A 23,044-nucleotide genomic window follows, 5' to 3' on the forward strand; every position below is an offset into this window, starting at 1 on the left:
AGTTTATACTGATGTTATCCTAGATAGCTCATACTGATGTTATTTATACCAGATAGCTCATACTGATGTTATTTATACCAGATAGCTCATACTGATGTTATTTATACCAGATAGCTTATACTGATGTTATTTATACCAGATAGCTTATACTGATGTTATTTATACCAGATAGCTTATACTGATGTTATACTAGATAGCTCATACTGATGTTATTTATACCAGATAGCTCATACTGATGTTATTTATACCAGATAGCTCATACTGATGTTATTTATACCAGATAGCTTATACTGATATTATTTATACCAGATAGCTCATACTGATGTTATGTATACCAGAGAGCGTATACTGATGTTATTTATACCAGATAGCTTATACTGATGTTATACCAGATAGCTTAAACATATGTTATTTATACCAGATAGCTTATACTGATGTTATTTATACCAGATACATATGTTATTTATACCAGATAGCTTATACTGATGTTATTTATACCAGATTGCTTATACTGATGTTATCCTAGATAGCTTATACTGATGTTGTTTATACCAGATAGCTTATACTGATGTTATTTATACCAGATAGCTCATACTGATGTTATTTATACCAGATAGCTTATACTGATGTTATTTATACCAGATAGCTTATACTGATGTTATCCCAGATAGCTTATACTGATGTTATTTATACCAGATATACTGATGTTATACCAGATAGCTTATACTGATGTTATACCAGATAGCTTATACTGATGTTATTTATACCAGATAGCTTATACTGATGTTATTTATACCAGATAGCTTATACTGATGTTATTTATACCAGATAGCTTATACTGATGTTATTTATACCAGATAGCTTATACTGATGTTATTTATACCAGATAGCTTATACTGATGTTATTTATACCAGATAGCTTATACTGATGTTATTTATACCAGATAGCTTATACTGATGTTATACCAGATAGCTTATACTGATGTTATTTATACCAGATAGCTCATACTGATGTTATTTATACCAGATAGCTCATACTGATGTTATTTATACCAGATAGCTTATACTGATGTTATACCAGATAGCTTATACTGATGTTATTTATACCAGATAGCTCATACTGATGTTATTTATACCAGATAGCTCATACTGATGTTATTTATACCAGATAGCTCATACTGATGTTATTTATACCAGATAGCTCATACTGATGTTATTTATACCAGATAGCTCATACTGATGTTATTTATACCAGATAGCTCATACTGATGTTATTTATACCAGATAGCTTATACTGATGTTATTTATACCAGATAGCTCATACTGATGTTATTTATACCAGATAGCTTATACTGATGTTATTTATACCAGATAGCTCATACTGATGTTATTTATACCAGATAGCTTATACTGATGTTATTTATACCAGATAGCTCATACTGATGTTATTTATACCAGATAGCTTATACTGATGTTATTTATACCAGATAGCTCATACTGATGTTATTTATACCAGATAGCTTATACTGATGTTATTTATACCAGATAGCTTATACTGATGTTATTTATACCAGATAGCTCATACTGATGTTATTTATACCAGATAGTTTATACTGATGTTATCCTAGATAGCTCATACTGATGTTATTTATACCAGATAGCTCATACTGATGTTATTTATACCAGATAGCTCATACTGATGTTATTTATACCAGATAGCTCATACTGATGTTATTTATACCAGATAGCTCATACTGATGTTATTTATACCAGATAGCGTATACTGATGTTATTTATACCAGATAGCTTATACTGATGTTATACCAGATAGCTTAAACATATGTTATTTATACCAGATAGCTTATACTGATGTTGTTTATACCAGATAGCTTATACTGATGTTATTTATACCAGATAGCTCATACTGATGTTATTTATACCAGATAGCTTATACTGATGTTATTTATACCAGATAGCTTATACTGATGTTATCCTAGATAGCTTATACTGATGTTATTTATACCAGATAGCTTATACTGATGTTATTTATACCAGATAGCTCATACTGATGTTATTTATACCAGATAGCTTATACTGATGTTATTTATACCAGATAGCTTATACTGATGTTATCCTAGATAGCTTATACTGATGTTATTTATACCAGATAGCGTAAACTGATGTTATACCAGATAGCTTATACTGATGTCATACCAGATAGGTTATACTGATGTTATTTACACGAGATAGCTTATACTGATGTTATACCAGATAGCTTATACTGATGTTATTTATACCATATAGCTTATACTGATGTTATTTATACCAGATAGCTTATACTGATGTTATTTATACCAGATAGCTCATACTGATGTTATTTATACCAGATAGCTTATACTGATGTTATTTATACCAGATAGCTTATACTGATGTTATCCTAGATAGCTTATACTGATGTTATTTATACCAGATAGCGTAAACTGATGTTATACCAGATAGCGTAAACTGATGTTATACCAGATAGCTTATACTGATGTTATACCAGATAGCTTATACTGATGTTATTTATACCAGATAGCTCATACTGATGTTATTTATACCAGATAGCTTATACTGATGTTATTTATACCAGATAGCTTATACTGATGTTATCCTAGATAGCTTATACTGATGTTATTTATACCAGATAGCGTAAACTGATGTTATACCAGATAGCTTATACTGATGTTATACCAGATAGCTTATACTGATGTTATTTATACCAGATAGCTTATACTGATGTTATTTATACCAGATAGCTTATACTGATGTTATTTATACCAGATAGCTTATACTGATGTTATTTATACCAGATAGCTTATACTGATGTTATACCAGATAGCTTATACTGATGTTATTTATACCATATAGCTTATACTGATGTTATTTATACCAGATAGCTTATACTGATGTTATCTTAGATAGCTTATACTGATGTTATTTATACCAGATAGCTCATACTGATGTTATATATACCAGATAGCTCATACTGATGTTATTTATACCAGATAGCGTAAACTGATGTTATACCAGATAGGTTATACTGATGTTATTTATACCAGATAGCTTAAACTGATGTTATACCAGATAGGTTATACTGATGTTATTTATACCAGATTGCTCATACTGATGTTATTTATACCAGATTGCTCATACTGATGTTATTTATACCAGATAGCTTATACCGATGTTATACCAGATAGCTTAAACATATGTTATTTATACCAGATAGCTTAAACATATGTTATTTATACCAGATAGCTTATACTGATGTTATTTATACCAGATTGCTTATACTGATGTTATCCTAGATAGCTTATACTGATGTTGTTTATACCAGATAGCTTATACTGATGTTATTTATACCAGATAGCTCATACTGATGTTATTTATACCAGATAGCTTATACTGATGTTATTTATACCAGATAGCTTATACTGATGTTATCCTAGATAGCTTATACTGATGTTATTTATACCAGATAGCGTAAACTGTTGTTATACCAAATAGCTTATACTGATGTCATACCAGATAGGTTATACTGATGTTATTTACACCAGATAGCTTATACTGATGTTATACCAGATAGCCTATACTGATGTTATTTATACCATATAGCTTATACTGATGTTATTTATACCAGATAGCTTATACTGATGTTATTTATACCAGATAGCTCATACTGATGTTATTTATACCAGATAGCTCATACTGATGTTATTTATACCAGATAGCTCATACTGATGTTATTTATACCAGATAGCTCATACTGATGTTATTTATACCAGATAGCTCATACTGATGTTATTTATACCAGATAGCTTATACTGATCTTATTTATACCAGATAGCTCATACTGATGTTATTTATACCAGATAGCTTATACTGATGTTATTTATACCAGATAGCTTATACTGATGTTATCCTAGATAGCTTATACTGATGTTATTTATACCATATAGCTTATACTGATGTTATTTATACCAGATAGCTTATACTGATGTTATTTATACCAGATAGCTTATACTGATGTTATTTATACCAGATAGCTCATACTGATGTTATTTATACCAGATAGCTCATACTGATGTTATTTATACCAGATAGCTAATACTGATGTTATACCAGATAGCTTATACTGATGTTATTTATTCCAGATAGCTTATACTGATGTTATTTATACCAGATAGCTCATACTGATGTTATTTATACCAGATAGCTCATACTGATGTTATTTATACCAGATAGCTCATACTGATGTTATTTATACCAGATAGCTCATACTGATGTTATTTATACCAGATAGCTTATACTGATGTTATTTATACCAGATAGCTTATACTGATGTTATTTATACCAGATAGCTTATACTGATGTTATTTATACCAGATAGCTTATACTGATGTTATTTATACCAGATAGCTCATACTGATGTTATTTATACCAGATAGCTTATACTGATGTTATTTATACCAGATAGCTTATACTGATGTTATTTATACCAGATAGCTTATACTGATGTTATTTATACCAGATAGCTTATACTGATGTTATTTATACCAGATAGCTTATACTGATGTTATTTATACCAGATAGCTTATACTGATGTTATTTATACCAGATAGCTTATACTGATGTTATTTATACCAGATAGCTCATACTGATGTTATTTATACCAGATAGCTCATACTGATGTTATTTATACCAGATAGCTCATACTGATGTTATTTATACCAGATAGCTTATACTGATCTTATTTATACCAGATAGCTCATACTGATGTTATTTATACCAGATAGCTTATACTGATGTTATTTATACCAGATAGCTTATACTGATGTTATTTATACCAGATAGCTTATACTGATGTTATTTATACCAGATAGCTTATACTGATGTTATTTATACCAGATAGCTTATACTGATGTTATTTATACCAGATAGCTTATACTGATGTTATTATACCAGATAGCTTATACTGATGTTATTTATACCAGATAGCTTATACTGATGTTATCCTAGATAGCTTATACTGATGTTATTTATACCAGATAGCTCATACTGATGTTATTTATACCAGATAGCTCATACTGATGTTATTTATACCAGATAGCTTATACTGATGTTATTTATACCAGATAGCTTATACTGATGTTATTTATACCAGATAGCTTATACTGATGTTATTTATACCAGATAGCTCATACTGATGTTATTTATACCAGATAGCTCATACTGATGTTATTTATACCAGATAGCTTATACTGATGTTATTTATACCAGATAGCTTATACTGATGTTATTTATACCAGATAGCTCATACTGATGTTATTTATACCAGATAGCTTATACTGATGTTATTTATACCAGATAGCTTAAACATATGTTATTTATACCAGATAGCTTATACTGATGTTATTTATACCAGATAGCTTATACTGATGTTATTTATACCAGATAGCTTATACTGATGTTATTTATACCAGATTGCTTATACTGATGTTATCCTAGATAGCTTATACTGATGTTGTTTATACCAGATAGCTTATACTGATGTTATTTATACCAGATAGCTCATACTGATGTTATTTATACCAGATAGCTTATACTGATGTTATTTATACCAGATAGCTTATACTGATGTTATCCTAGATAGCTTATACTGATGTTATTTATACCAGATAGCGTAAACTGATGTTATACCAGATAGCTTATACTGATGTCATACCAGATAGGTTATACTGATGTTATTTATACCAGATAGCTTATACTGATGTTATACCAGATAGCTTATACTGATGTTATTTATACCAGATAGCTTATACTGATGTTATTTATACCAGATAGCTTATACTGATGTTATTTATACCATATAGCTTATACTGATGTTATTTATACCAGATAGCTTATACTGATGTTATCCTAGATAGCTTATACTGATGTTATTTATACCAGATAGCTCATACTGATGTTATATATACCAGATAGCTCATACTGATGTTATTTATACCAGATAGCTTATACTGATGTTATACCAGATAGCTTATACTGATGTTATTTATACCAGATAGCTCATACTGATGTTATTTATACCAGATAGCTCATACTGATGTTATTTATACCAGATAGCTCATACTGATGTTATTTATACCAGATAGCTCATACTGATGTTATTTATACCAGATAGCTCATACTGATGTTATTTATACCAGATAGCTTATACTGATGTTATTTATACCAGATAGCTTATACTGATGTTATTTATACCAGATAGCTCATACTGATGTTATTTATACCAGATAGCTCATACTGATGTTATTTATACCAGATAGCTCATACTGATGTTATTTATACCAGATAGCTTATACTGATGTTATTTATACCAGATAGCTTATACTGATGTTATTTATACCAGATAGCTCATACTGATGTTATTTATACCAGATGCTTATACTGATGTTTATACCAGATAGCTTATACTGATGTTATTTATACCAGATAGCTTATACTGATCTTATTTATACCAGATAGCTCATACTGATGTTATTTATACCAGATAGCTTATACTGATGTTATTTATACCAGATAGCTCATACTGATGTTATTTATACCAGATAGCTCATACTGATGTTATTTATACCAGATAGCTCATACTGATGTTATTTATACCAGATAGCTCATACTGATGTTATTTATACCAGATAGCTCATACTGATGTTATTTATACCAGAGAGCGTATACTGATGTTATTTATACCAGATAGCTTATACTGATGTTATACCAGATAGCTTAAACATATGTTATTTATACCAGATAGCTTATACTGATGTTATTTATACCAGATAGCTTATACTGATGTTATTTATACCAGATAGCTCATACTGATGTTATTTATACCAGATAGCTTATACTGATGTTATTTATACCAGATTGCTTATACTGATGTTATCCCAGATAGCTTATACTGATGTTATTTATACCAGATAGCTTATACTGATGTTATTTATACCAGATAGCTCATACTGATGTTATTTATACCAGATAGCTTATACTGATGTTATTTATACCAGATAGCTTATACTGATGTTATTAGATAGCTTATACTGATGTTATTTATACCAGATAGCGTAAACTGATGTTATACCAGATAGCTTATACTGATGTTATACCAGATAGCTTATACTGATGTTATTTATACCAGATAGCTTATACTGATGTTATACCAGATAGCTTATACTGATGTTATTTATACCAGATAGCTTATACTGATGTTATTTATACCAGATAGCTTATACTGATGTTATTTATACCAGATAGCTTATACTGATGTTATTTATACCAGATAGCTCATACTGATGTTATTTATACCAGATAGCTTATACTGATGTTATTTATACCAGATAGCTTATACTGATGTTATACCAGATAGCTTATACTGATGTTATTTATACCAGATAGATACTGATGTTATACCAGATAGCTTATACTGATGTTATACCAGATAGCTTATACTGATGTTATTTATACCAGATAGCTTATACTGATGTTATTTATACCAGATAGCTCATACTGATGTTATTTATACCAGATAGCTTATACTGATGTTATTTATACCAGATAGCTTATACTGATGTTATACCAGATAGCTTATACTGATGTTATTTATACCAGATAGCTTATACTGATGTTATACCAGATAGCTTATACTGATGTTATTTATACCAGATAGCTTATACTGATGTTATTTATACCAGATAGCTTATACTGATGTTATTTATACCAGATAGCTTATACTGATGTTATTTATACCAGATAGCTTATACTGATGTTATTTATACCAGATAGCTTATACTGATGTTTATACCAGATAGCTTATACTGATGTTATTTATACCAGATAGTACTGATGTTATACCAGATAGGTTATACTGATGTTATTTATACCAGATTGCTCATACTGATGTTATTTATACCAGATTGCTCATACTGATGTTATTTATACCAGATAGCTTATACCGATGTTATACCAGATAGGTTATACTGATGTTATTTACACCAGATAGCTTATACTGATGTTATTTATACCATATAGCTTATACTGATGTTATTTATACCAGATAGCTTATACTGATGTTATTTATACCAGATAGCTCATACTGATGTTATTTATACCAGATAGCTTATACTGATGTTATTTATACCAGATAGCTTATACTGATGTTATTTATACCAGATAGCTTATACTGATGTTATTTATACCAGATAGCTTATACTGATGTTATTTATACCAGATAGCTTATACTGATGTTATCCCAGATAGCTTATACTGATGTTGTTTATACCAGATAGCTTATACTGATGTTATTTATACCAGATAGCTCATACTGATGTTATTTATACCAGATAGCTTATACTGATGTTATTTATACCAGATAGCTTATACTGATGTTATCCTAGATAGCTTATACTGATGTTATTTATACCAGATAGCGTAAACTGTTGTTATACCAAATAGCTTATACTGATGTCATACCAGATAGGCTTATACTGATGTTATTTACACCAGATAGCTTATACTGATGTTATACCAGATAGCCTATACTGATGTTATTTATACCATATAGCTTATACTGATGTTATACCAGATAGGTTATACTGATGTTATTTATACCAGATTGCTCATACTGATGTTATTTATACCAGATAGCTTATACTGATGTTATTTATACCAGATAGCTTATACTGATGTTATTTATACCAGATAGCTTATACTGATGTTATTTATACCAGATAGCTCATACTGATGTTATTTATACCAGATAGCTTATACTGATCTTATTTATACCAGATAGCTTATACTGATGTTATTTATACCAGATAGCTTATACTGATGTTATTTATACCAGATAGCTTATACTGATGTTATACCAGATAGCTTATACTGATGTTATTTATACCAGATAGCTTATACTGATGTTATTTATACCAGATAGCTTATACTGATGTTGTTATACCAGATAGCTTATACTGATGTTATTTATACCAGATAGCTCATACTGATGTTATTTATACCAGATAGCTCATACTGATGTTATTTATACCAGATAGCTTATACTGATGTTATACCAGATAGCTTATACTGATGTTATTTATACCAGATAGCTCATACTGATGTTATTTATACCAGATAGCTCATACTGATGTTATTTATACCAGATAGCTCATACTGATGTTATTTATACCAGATAGCTCATACTGATGTTATTTATACCAGATAGATGTTATTTATACTGATGTTATTTATACCAGATAGCTCATACTGATGTTATTTATACCAGATAGCTTATACTGATCTTATTTATACCAGATAGCTCATACTGATGTTATTTATACCAGATAGCTTATACTGATGTTATTTATACCAGATAGCTCATACTGATGTTATTTATACCAGATAGCTTATACTGATGTTATTTATACCAGATAGCTTATACTGATGTTATTTATACCAGATAGCTCATACTGATGTTATTTATACCAGATAGCTTATACTGATCTTATTTATACCAGATAGCTTATACTGATGTTATTTATACCAGATAGCTCATACTGATGTTATTTATACCAGATAGCTCATACTGATGTTATTTATACCAGATAGCTCATACTGATGTTATTTATACCAGATAGCTTATACTGATGTTATTTATACCAGATAGCTTATACTGATGTTATTTATACCAGATAGCTTATACTGATGTTATACCAGATAGCTTATACTGATGTTATTTATACCAGATAGCTTATACTGATGTTATTTATACCAGATAGCTTATACTGATGTTATTTATACCAGATAGCTTATACTGATGTTATTTATACCAGATAGCTTATACTGATGTTATTTATACCAGATAGCTTATACTGATGTTATTTATACCAGATAGCTTATACTGATGTTATTTATACCAGATAGCTTATACTGATGTTATCCTAGATAGCTTATACTGATGTTATTTATACCATATAGCTTATACTGATGTTATTTATACCAGATAGCTTATACTGATGTTATTTATACCAGATAGCTTATACTGATGTTATTTATACCAGATAGCTTATACTGATGTTATTTATACCAGATAGCTTATACTGATGTTATTTATACCAGATAGCTTATACTGATGTTATTTATACCAGATGATGTTATCCTAGATAGCTTATACTGATGTTATTTATACCAGATAGCTTAAACTGATGTTATACCAGATAGCTTATACTGATGTTATTTATACCAGATAGCTTATACTAGCAGATAGCTTATACTGATGTTATTTATACCAGATAGCTCATACTGATGTTATTTATACCAGATAGCTTATACTGATGTTATTTATACCAGATAGCTCATACTGATGTTATTTATACCAGATAGCGTAAACTGATGTTATACCAGATAGGTTATACTGATGTTATTTATACCAGATAGCGTAAACTGATGTTATACCAGATAGGTTATACTGATGTTATTTATACCAGATTGCTCATACTGATGTTATTTATACCAGATTGCTCATACTGATGTTATTTATACCAGATAGCTCATACTGATGTTATTTATACCAGATAGCTTATACTGATGTTATTTATACCAGATAGCTTATACTGATGTTATTTATACCAGATAGCTCATACTGATGTTATTTATACCAGATAGCTCATACTGATGTTATTTATACCAGATAGCTCATACTGATGTTATTTATACCAGATAGCTCATACTGATGTTATGTATACCAGAGAGCGTATACTGATGTTATTTATACCAGATATCTTATAATGATGTTATACCAGATAGCTTAAACATATGTTATTTATACCAGATAGCTTATACTGATGTTATTTATACCAGATAGCTTATACTGATGTTATTTATACCAGATAGCTCATACTGATGTTATTTATACCAGATAGCTTATACTGATGTTATTTATACCAGATAGCTTATACTGATGTTATCCTAGATAGCTTATACTGATGTTATTTATACCAGATAGCTTATACTGATGTTATTTATACCAGATAGCTTATACTGATGTTATTTATACCAGATAGCTTATACTGATGTTATTTATACCAGATAGCTTATACTGATGTTATACCAGATAGCTTATACTGATGTTATTTATACCAGATAGCTTATACTGATGTTATTTATACCAGATAGCTTATACTGATGTTATTTATACCAGATAGCTCATACTGATGTTATTTATACCAGATAGCTTATACTGATGTTATTTATACCAGATAGCTTATACTGATGTTATACCAGATAGCTTATACTGATGTTATTTATTCCAGATAGCTTATACTGATGTTATTTATACCAGATAGCTCATACTGATGTTATTTATACCAGATAGCTTATACTGATGTTATTTATACCAGATAGCTCATACTGATGTTATTTATACCAGATAGCTCATACTGATGTTATTTATACCAGATAGCTCATACTGATGTTATTTATACCAGATAGCTTATACTGATGTTATTTATACCAGATAGCTTATACTGATGTTATTTATACCAGATAGCTTATACTGATGTTATTTATACCAGATAGCTTATACTGATGTTATTTATACCAGATAGCTTATACTGATGTTATTTATACCAGATAGCTCATACTGATGTTATTTATACCAGATAGCTTATACTGATGTTATTTACACCAGATAGCTTATACTGATGTTATACCAGATAGCTTATACTGATGTTATTTATACCAGATAGCTTATACTGATGTTATTTATACCAGATAGCTCATACTGATGTTATTTATACCAGATAGCTTATACTGATGTTATTTATACCAGATAGCTTATACTGATGTTATTTATACCAGATAGCTTATACTGATGTTATTTATACCAGATAGCTTATACTGATGTTATTTATACCAGATAGCTTATACTGATGTTATTTATACCAGATAGCTTATACTGATGTTATTTATACCAGATAGCTTATACTTATGTTATTTATACCAGATAGCTTATACTGATGTTATTTATACCAGATTGCTTATACTGATGTTATCCTAGATAGCTTATACTGATGTTGTTTATACCAGATAGCTTATACTGATGTTATTTATACCAGATAGCTCATACTGATGTTATTTATACCAGATAGCTTATACTGATGTTATTTATACCAGATAGCTTATACTGATGTTATCCTAGATAGCTTATACTGATGTTATTTATACCAGATAGCGTAAACTGATGTTATACCAGATAGCTTATACTGATGTTATACCAGATAGGTTATACTGATGTTATTTACACCAGATAGCTTATACTGATGTTATACCAGATAGCTTATACTGATGTTATTTATACCATATAGCTTATACTGATGTTATTTATACCAGATAGCTTATACTGATGTTATTTATACCATATAGCTTATACTGATGTTATTTATACCACATAGCTTATACTGATGTTCTTTTAGATAGCTTATACTGATGTTATTTATACCATATAGCTTATACTGATGTTATTTATACCAGATAGCTTATACTGATGTTATCCTAGATAGCTTATACTGATGTTATTTATACCAGATAGCTCATACTGATGTTATATATACCAGATAGCTCATACTGATGTTATTTATACCAGATAGCGTAAACTGATGTTATACCAGATAGGTTATACTGATGTTATTTATACCAGATAGCTTATACTGATGTTATACCAGATAGCTTATACTGATGTTATTTATTCCATATAGCTTATACTGATGTTATTTATACCAGATAGCTCATACTGATGTTATTTATACCAGATAGCTCATACTGATGTTATTTATACCAGATAGCTTATACTGATGTTATTTATACCAGATAGCTCATACTGATGTTATGTATACCAGAGAGCGTATACTGATGTTATTTATACCAGATAGCTTATACTGATGTTATACCAGATAGCTTAAACATATGTTATTTATACCAGATAGCTTATACTGATGTTATTTATACCAGATAGCTCATACTAATGTTATTTATACCAGATAGCTTATACTGATGTTATTTATACCAGATTGCTTATACTGATGTTATCCTAGATAGCTTATACTGATGTTGTTTATACCAGATAGCTTATACTGATGTTATTTATACCAGATAGCTCATACTGATGTTATTTATACCAGATAGCTTATACTGATGTTATTTATACCAGATAGCTTATACTGATGTTATCCTAGATAGCTTATACTGATGTTATTTATACCAGATAGCTTATACTGATGTTATTTATACCAGATAGCTTATACTGATGTTATTTATACCAGATGCTTATACTGATGTTATACCAGATAGCTTATACTGATGTTATTTATACCAGATGTTATACTGATGTTATACCAGATAGCTTATACTGATGTTATACCAGATAGCTTATACTGATGTTATTTATACCAGATAGCTTATACTGATGTTATTTATACCAGATAGCTTATACTGATGTTATTTATACCAGATAGCTTATACTGATGTTATTTATACCAGATAGCTTATACTGATGTTATCCTAGATAGCTTATACTGATGTTATTTATACCAGATAGCTTATACTGATGTTATTTATACCAGATAGCTTATACTGATGTTATCCTAGATAGCTTATACTGATGTTATTTATACCAGATAGCTCATACTGATGTTATTTATACCAGATAGCTCATACTGATGTTATTTATACCAGATAGCGTAAACTGATGTTATACCAGATACTGATGTTATACTGATGTTATTTATACCAGATAGCTTATACTGATGTTATTTATACCAGATAGCTCATACTGATGTTATTTATACCAGATAGCTCATACTGATGTTATTTATACCAGATAGCTTATACTGATATTATTTATACCAGATAGCTCATACTGATGTTATTTATACCAGATAGCTTATACTGATGTTATTTATACCAGATAGCTTATACTGATGTTATTTATACCAGATAGCTTATACTGATGTTATTTATACCAGATAGCTTATACTGATGTTATACCAGATAGCTTATACTGATGTTATTTATACCATATAGCTTATACTGATGTTATTTATACCAGATAGCTCATACTGATGTTATTTATACCAGATAGCACATACTGATGTTATTTATACCAGATAGCTTATACTGATGTTATTTATACCAGATAGCTTATACTGATGTTATTTATACCAGATAGCGTATACTGATGTTATTTATACCAGATAGCTTATACTGATGTTATACCAGATAGCTTATACTGATGTTATTTATACCAGATAGCTTATACTGATGTTATACCAGATAGCTTATACTGATGTTATTTATACCAGATGCTTATTATTTATACCAGATAGCTTATACTGATGTTATTTATACCAGATAGCTTATACTGATGTTATTTATACCAGATAGCTTATACTGATGTTATTTATACCAGATAGCTTATACTGATGTTATTTATACCAGATAGCTCATACTGATGTTATTTATACCAGATAGCTTAAACTGATGTTATTTATACCAGATAGCTTATACTGATGTTATTTATACCAGATAGCTTATACTGATGTTATTTATACCAGATAGCTTATACTGATGTTATAGATAGCTTATACTGATGTTATTTATACCAGATAGCTTATACTGATGTTATTTATACCAGATAGCTTATACTGATGTTATTTATACCAGATAGCTTATACTGATGTTATTTATACCAGATAGCTTATACTGATGTTATTTATACCAGATAGCTTATACTGATGTTATTTATACCAGATAGCTTATACTGATGTTATCCCAGATAGCTTATACTGATGTTATTTATACCAGATAGCTCATACTGATGTTATTTATACCAGATAGCTCATACTGATGTTATTTATACCAGATAGCGTAAACTGATGTTATACCAGATAGGTTATACTGATGTTATTTATACCAGATAGCTTATACTGATGTTATTTATACCAGATAGCTTATACTGATGTTATTTATTCCATATAGCTTATACTGATGTTATTTATACCAGATAGCTCATACTGATGTTATTTATACCAGATAGCTCATACTGATGTTATTTATACCAGATAGCTTATACTGATGTTATTTATACCAGATAGCTCATACTGATGTTATTTATACCAGATAGCTTATACTGATGTTATTTATACCAGATAGCTTATACTGATGTTATACCAGATAGCTTATACTGATGTTATTTATACCAGATAGCTTATACTGATGTTATTTATACCAGATAGCTCATACTGATGTTATTTATACCAGATAGCTTATACTGATGTTATTTATACCAGATAGCTTATACTGATGTTATCCTAGATAGCTTATACTGATGTTATTTATACCAGATAGCTTATACTGATGTTATTTATACCAGATAGCTCATACTGATGTTATTTATACCAGATAGCTTATACTGATGTTATTTATACCAGATAGCTTATACTGATGTTATCCTAGATAGCTTATACTGATGTTATTTATACCAGATAGCTCATACTGATGTTATTTATACCAGATAGCTTATACTGATGTTATTTATACCAGATAGCTTATACTGATGTTATCCTAGATAGCTTATACTGATGTTATTTATACCAGATAGCTTATACTGATGTTATTTATACCAGATAGCTTATACTGATGTTATACCAGATAGCTTATACTGATGTTATTTATACCATATAGCTTATACTGATGTTATTTATACCAGATAGCTTATACTGATGTTATTTATACCATATAGCTTATACTGATGTTATTTATACCAGATAGCTTATACTGATGTTACCCTAGATAGCTTATACTGATGTTATTTATACCATATAGCTTATACTGATGTTATTTATACCAGATAGCTTATACTGATGTTATCCTAGATAGCTTATACTGATGTTATTTATACCAGATAGCTCATACTGATGTTATATATACCAGATAGCTCATACTGATGTTATTTATACCAGATAGCGTAAACTGATGTTATACCAGATAGGTTATACTGATGTTATTTATACCAGATAGCTTAAACTGATGTTATATCAGATAGGTTATACTGATGTTATTTATACCAGATAGCTCATACTGATGTTATTTATACCAGATAGCTCATACTGATGTTATTTATACCAGATAGCTTAAACATATGTTATTTATACCAGATAGCTTAAACATATGTTATTTATACCAGATAGCTTATACTGATGTTATTTATACCAGATTGCTTATACTGATGTTATTTATACCAGATAGCTTATACTGATGTTATTTACACCAGATAGCTTATACTGATGTTATACCAGATAGCTTATACTGATGTTATTTATTCCATATAGCTTATACTGATGTTATTTATACCAGATAGCTCATACTGATGTTATTTATACCAGATAGCTTATACTGATGTTATTTATACCAGATAGCTTATACTGATGTTGTTATACCAGATAGCTTATACTGATGTTATTTATACCAGATAGCGTAAACTGATGTTATACCAGATAGCTTATACTGATGTTATACCAGATAGCTTATACTGATGTTATTTATACCAGATAGCTTATACTGATGTTATTTATACCAGATAGCTTATACTGATGTTATTTATACCAGATAGCTTATACTGATGTTATACCAGATAGCTTATACTGATGTTATTTATACCAGATAGCTCATACTGATGTTATTTATACCAGATAGCTCATACTGATGTTATTTATACCAGATAGCTCATACTGATGTTATTTATACCAGATAGCTCATACTGATGTTATTTATACCAGATAGCTCATACTGATGTTATGTATACCAGAGAGCGTATACTGATGTTATTTATACCAGATAGCTTATACTGATGTTATTTATACCAGATAGCTTATACTGATGTTATTTATACCAGATAGCTTATACTGATGTTATACCAGATAGCTTATACTGATGTTATTTATACCAGATAGCTTATACTGATGTTATTTATACCAGATAGCTTATACTGATGTTATTTATACCAGATAGTTTATACTGATGTTATTTATACCAGATAGCTCATACTGATGTTATTTATACCAGATAGCTTATACTGATGTTATTTATACCAGATAGCATATGACTTATTTATACCAGATAGCTTATACTGATGTTATTTATACCAGATAGCTCATACTGATGTTATTTATACCAGATAGCTCATACTGATGTTATTTATACCAGATAGCTCATACTGATGTTATTTATACCAGATAGCTCATACTGATGTTATTTATACCAGATAGCTCATACTGATGTTATTTATACCAGATAGCTTATACTGATGTTATTTATACCAGATAGCTCATACTGATGTTATTTATACCAGATAGCTTATACTGATGTTATTTATACCAGATAGCTTATACTGATGTTATTTATACCAGATAGCTTATACTGATGTTATTTATACCAGATAGCTTATACTGATGTTATTTATACCAGATAGCTTATACTGATGTTATTTATACCAGATAGCTCATACTGATGTTATTTATACCAGATAGCTCATACTGATGTTATTTATACCAGATAGCTCATACTGATGTTATTTATACCAGATAGCTTATACTGATGTTATTTATACCAGATAGCTTATACTGATGTTATTTATACCAGATAGCTTATACTGATGTTATTTATACCAGATAGCTTATACTGATGTTATTTATACCAGATAGCTTATACATATGTTATTTATACCAGATAGCTTATACTGATGTTATTTATACCAGATAGCTTATACTGATGTTATTTATACCAGATAGCTTATACTGATGTTATTTATACCAGATAGCTTATACTGATGTTATCCTAGATAGCTTATACTGATGTTATTTATACCAGATAGCTTATACTGATGTTATTTATACCAGATAGCTCATACTGATGTTATTTATACCAGATAGCTTATACTGATGTTATTTATACCAGATAGCTTATACTGATGTTATCCTAGATAGCTTATACTGATGTTATTTATACCAGATAGCGTAAACTGATGTTATACCAGATAGCTTATACTGATGTCATACCAGATAGGTTATACTGATGTTATTTACACCAGATAGCTTATACTGATGTTATTTATACCATATAGCTTATACTGATGTTATTTATACCAGATAGCTTATACTGATGTCATTTATACCAGATAGCTTATACTGATGTTATTTATACCAGATAGCTTATACTGATGTTATTTATACCAGATAGCTTATACTGATGTTATTTATACCAGATAGCTTATACTGATGTTATCCCAGATAGCTTATACTGATGTTATTTATACCAGATAGCTTATACTGATGTTATACCAGATAGCTTATACTGATGTTATTTACCAGATAGCTTATACTGATGTTATACCAGATAGCTTATACTGATGTTATTTATACCAGATAGCTTATACTGATGTTATTTATACCAGATAGCTTATACTGATGTTATTTATACCAGATAGCTCATACTGATGTTATTTATACCAGATAGCTAAACTGATGTTATTTATACTGATGTTATACCAGATAGCTTATACTGATGTTATTTATACCAGATAGCTTATACTGATGTTATTTATACCAGATAGCTTATACTGATGTTATTTATACCAGATAGCTCATACTGATGTTATTTATACCAGATAGCTCATACTGATGTTATTTATACCAGATAGCTCATACTGATGTTATTTATACCAGATAGCTTATACTGATGTTATTTATACCAGATAGCTCATACTGATGTTATTTATACCAGATAGCTCATACTGATGTTATTTATACCAGATAGCTCATACTGATGTTATTTATACCAGATAGCTTATACTGATGTTATTTATACCAGATAGCTTATACTGATGTTATTTATACCAGATAGCTCATACTGATGTTATTTATACCAGATAGCTCATACTGATGTTATTTATACCAGATAGCTTATACTGATGTTATTTATACCAGATAGCTTATACTGATGTTATTTATACCAGATAGCTTATACTGATGTTATTTATACCAGATAGCTTATACTGATGTTATTTATACCAGATAGCTTATACTGATGTTATTTATACCAGATAGCTTATACTGATGTTATTTATACCAGATAGCTTATACTGATGTTATTTATACCAGATAGCTTATACTGATGTTATTTATACCAGATAGCTTATACTGATGTTATTTATACCAGATAGCTTATACTGATGTTATTTATACCAGATAGCTTATACTGATGTTATACCAGATAGCTTATACTGATGTTATTTATACCAGATAGCTTATACTGATGTTATTTATACCAGATAGCTTATACTGATGTTATACCAGATAGCTTATACTGATGTTATTTATACCAGATAGCTTATACTGATGTTATTTATACCAGATAGCTTATACTGATCTTATTTATACCAGATAGCTTATACTGATGTTATTTATACCAGATAGCTCATACTGATGTTATCCTAGATAGCTAATACTGATGTTATTTATACCAGATAGTTTATACTGATGTTATTTATACCAGATAGCTTATACTGATGTTATCCTAGATAGCTCATACTGATGTTATTTATACCAGATAGCTCATACTGATGTTATTTATACCAGATAGCTCATACTGATGTTATTTATACCAGATAGCTTATACTGATGTTATTTATACCAGATAGCTTATACTGATGTTATTTATACCAGATAGCTTATACTGATGTTATTTATACCAGATAGTTTATACTGATGTTATTTATACCAGATAGCTCATACTGATGTTATTTATACCAGATAGCTTATACTGATGTTATTTATACCAGATAGCTTATACTGATGTTATTTATACCAGATAGCTTATACTGATGTTATTTATACCAGATAGCTTATACTGATGTTATTTATACCAGATAGCTTATACTGATGTTATCCCAGATAGCTTATACTGATGTTATTTATACCAGATAGCTTATACTGATGTTATTTATACCAGATAGCTCATACTGATGTTATTTATACCAGATAGCTTATACTGATGTTATTTATACCAGATAGCTTATACTGATGTTATCCCAGATAGCTTATACTGATGTTATTTATACCAGATAGCGTAAACTGATGTTATACCAGATAGCTTATACTGATGTTATACCAGATAGGTTATACTGATGTTATTTATACCAGATAGCTTATACTGATGTTATTTATACCAGATAGCTTATACTGATGTTATTTATACCAGATAGCTTATACTGATGTTATTTATACCAGATAGCTTATACTGATGTTATTTATACCAGATAGCTTATACTGATGTTATTTATACCAGATAGCTTATACTGATGTTATTTATACCAGATAGCTTATACTGATGTTATTTATACCAGATAGCTTATACTGATGTTATTTATACCAGATAGCTTATACTGATGTTATCCAAGATAGCTTATACTGATGTTATTTATACCAGATAGCTCATACTGATGTTATATATACCAGATAGCTTATACTGATGTTATTTATACCAGATAGCTTATACTGATGTTATCCTAGATAGCTTATACTGATGTTACTAGATAGCTTATTGATGTTATACCATATAGCTTATACTGATGTTATTTATACCAGATAGCTTATACTGATGTTATCCAGATAGCTTATACTGATGTTATTTATACCAGATAGCTCATACTGATTTTATATATACCAGATAGCTCATACTGATGTTATTTATACCAGATAGCGTAAACTGATGTTATACCAGATAGGTTATACTGATGTTATTTATACCAGATTGCTCATACTGATGTTATTTATACCAGATAGCTCATACTGATGTTATTTATACCAGATATCTTATACTGATGTTATTTATACCAGATAGCTCATACTGATGTTATTTATACCAGATAGCTCATACTGATGTTATTTATACCAGATAGCTCATACTGATGTTATTTATACCAGATAGCTTATACTGATGTTATTTATACCAGATAGCTCATACTGATGTTATTTATACCAGATAGCTCATACTGATGTTATTTATACCAGATAGCTCATACTGATGTTATTTTTACCAGATAGCTTATACTGATCTTATTTATACCAGATAGCTCATACTGATGTTATTTATACCAGATAGCTTATACTGATGTTATTTATACCAGATAGCTCATACTGATGTTATTTATACCAGATAGCTTATACTGATGTTATTTATACCAGATAGCTTATACTGATGTTATTTATACCAGATAGCTCATACTGATGTTATTTATACCAGATAGCTCATACTGATGTTATTTATACCAGATAGCTCATACTGATGTTATTTATACCAGATAGCTTATACTGATGTTATTTATACCAGATAGCTTATACTGATGTTATTTATACCAGATAGCTTATACTGATGTTATTTATACCAGATAGCTCATACTGATGTTATTTATACCAGATAGCTTATACTGATGTTATTTATACCAGATAGCTTATACTGATGTTATTTATACCAGATAGCTCATACTGATGTTATTTATACCAGATAGCTTATACTGATGTTATTTATACCAGATTGCTTATACTGATGTTATCCTAGATAGCTTATACTGATGTTGTTTATACCAGATAGCTTATACTGATGTTATTTATACCAGATAGCTCATACTGATGTTATTTATACCAGATAGCTTATACTGATGTTATTTATACCAGATAGCTTATACTGATGTTATCCTAGATAGCTTATACTGATGTTATTTATACCAGATAGCGTAAACTGATGTTATACCAGATAGCTTATACTGATGTCATACCAGATAGGTTATACTGATGTTATTTACACCAGATAGCTTATACTGATGTTATACCAGATAGCTTATACTGATGTTATTTATACCATATAGCTTATACTGATGTTATTTATACCAGATAGCTTATACTGATGTTATTTATACCATATAGCTTATACTGATGTTATTTATACCAGATAGCTTATACTGATGTTATTTATACCAGATAGCTTATACTGATGTTATACCAGATAGCTTATACTGATGTTATTTATACCAGATAGCTTATACTGATGTTATTTATACCAGATAGCTTATACTGATGTTATTTATACCAGATAGCTTATACTGATGTTATACCAGATAGCTTATACTGATGTTATTTATACCAGATAGCTCATACTGATGTTATTTATATAGCTCATACTGATGTTATTTATACCAGATAGCTTATACTGATGTTATTTATACCAGATAGCGTAAACTGATGTTATCCTAGATGAGCTTATACTGATGTTATTTATACCAGATAGCTCATACTGATTTTATATATACCAGATAGCTCATACTGATGTTATTTATACCAGATAGCGTAAACTGATGTTATACCAGATAGGTTATACTGATGTTATTTATACCAGATAGCTCATACTGATGTTATTTATACCAGATAGCTTATACTGATGTTATTTATACCAGATAGCTCATACTGATGTTATTTATACCAGATAGCTCATACTGATGTTATTTATACCAGATAGCTCATACTGATGTTATTTATACCAGATAGCTCATACTGATGTTATTTATACCAGATAGCTTATACTGATGTTATTTATACCAGATAGCTTATACTGATGTTATTTATACCAGATAGCTCATACTGATGTTATTTATACCAGATAGCTTATACTGATGTTATTTATACCAGATAGCTTATACTGATGTTATTTATACCAGATAGCTTATACTGATGTTATTTATACCAGATAGCTCATACTGATGTTATTTATACCAGATAGCTCATACTGATGTTATTTATACCAGATAGCTTATACTGATGTTATTTATACCAGATAGTTTATACTGATG

Source organism: Tachypleus tridentatus, chromosome 13 (genome assembly GCF_004210375.1).
Source record: "Tachypleus tridentatus isolate NWPU-2018 chromosome 13, ASM421037v1, whole genome shotgun sequence".
Taxonomy (NCBI): Eukaryota; Metazoa; Arthropoda; class Merostomata; order Xiphosura; family Limulidae; genus Tachypleus; species Tachypleus tridentatus.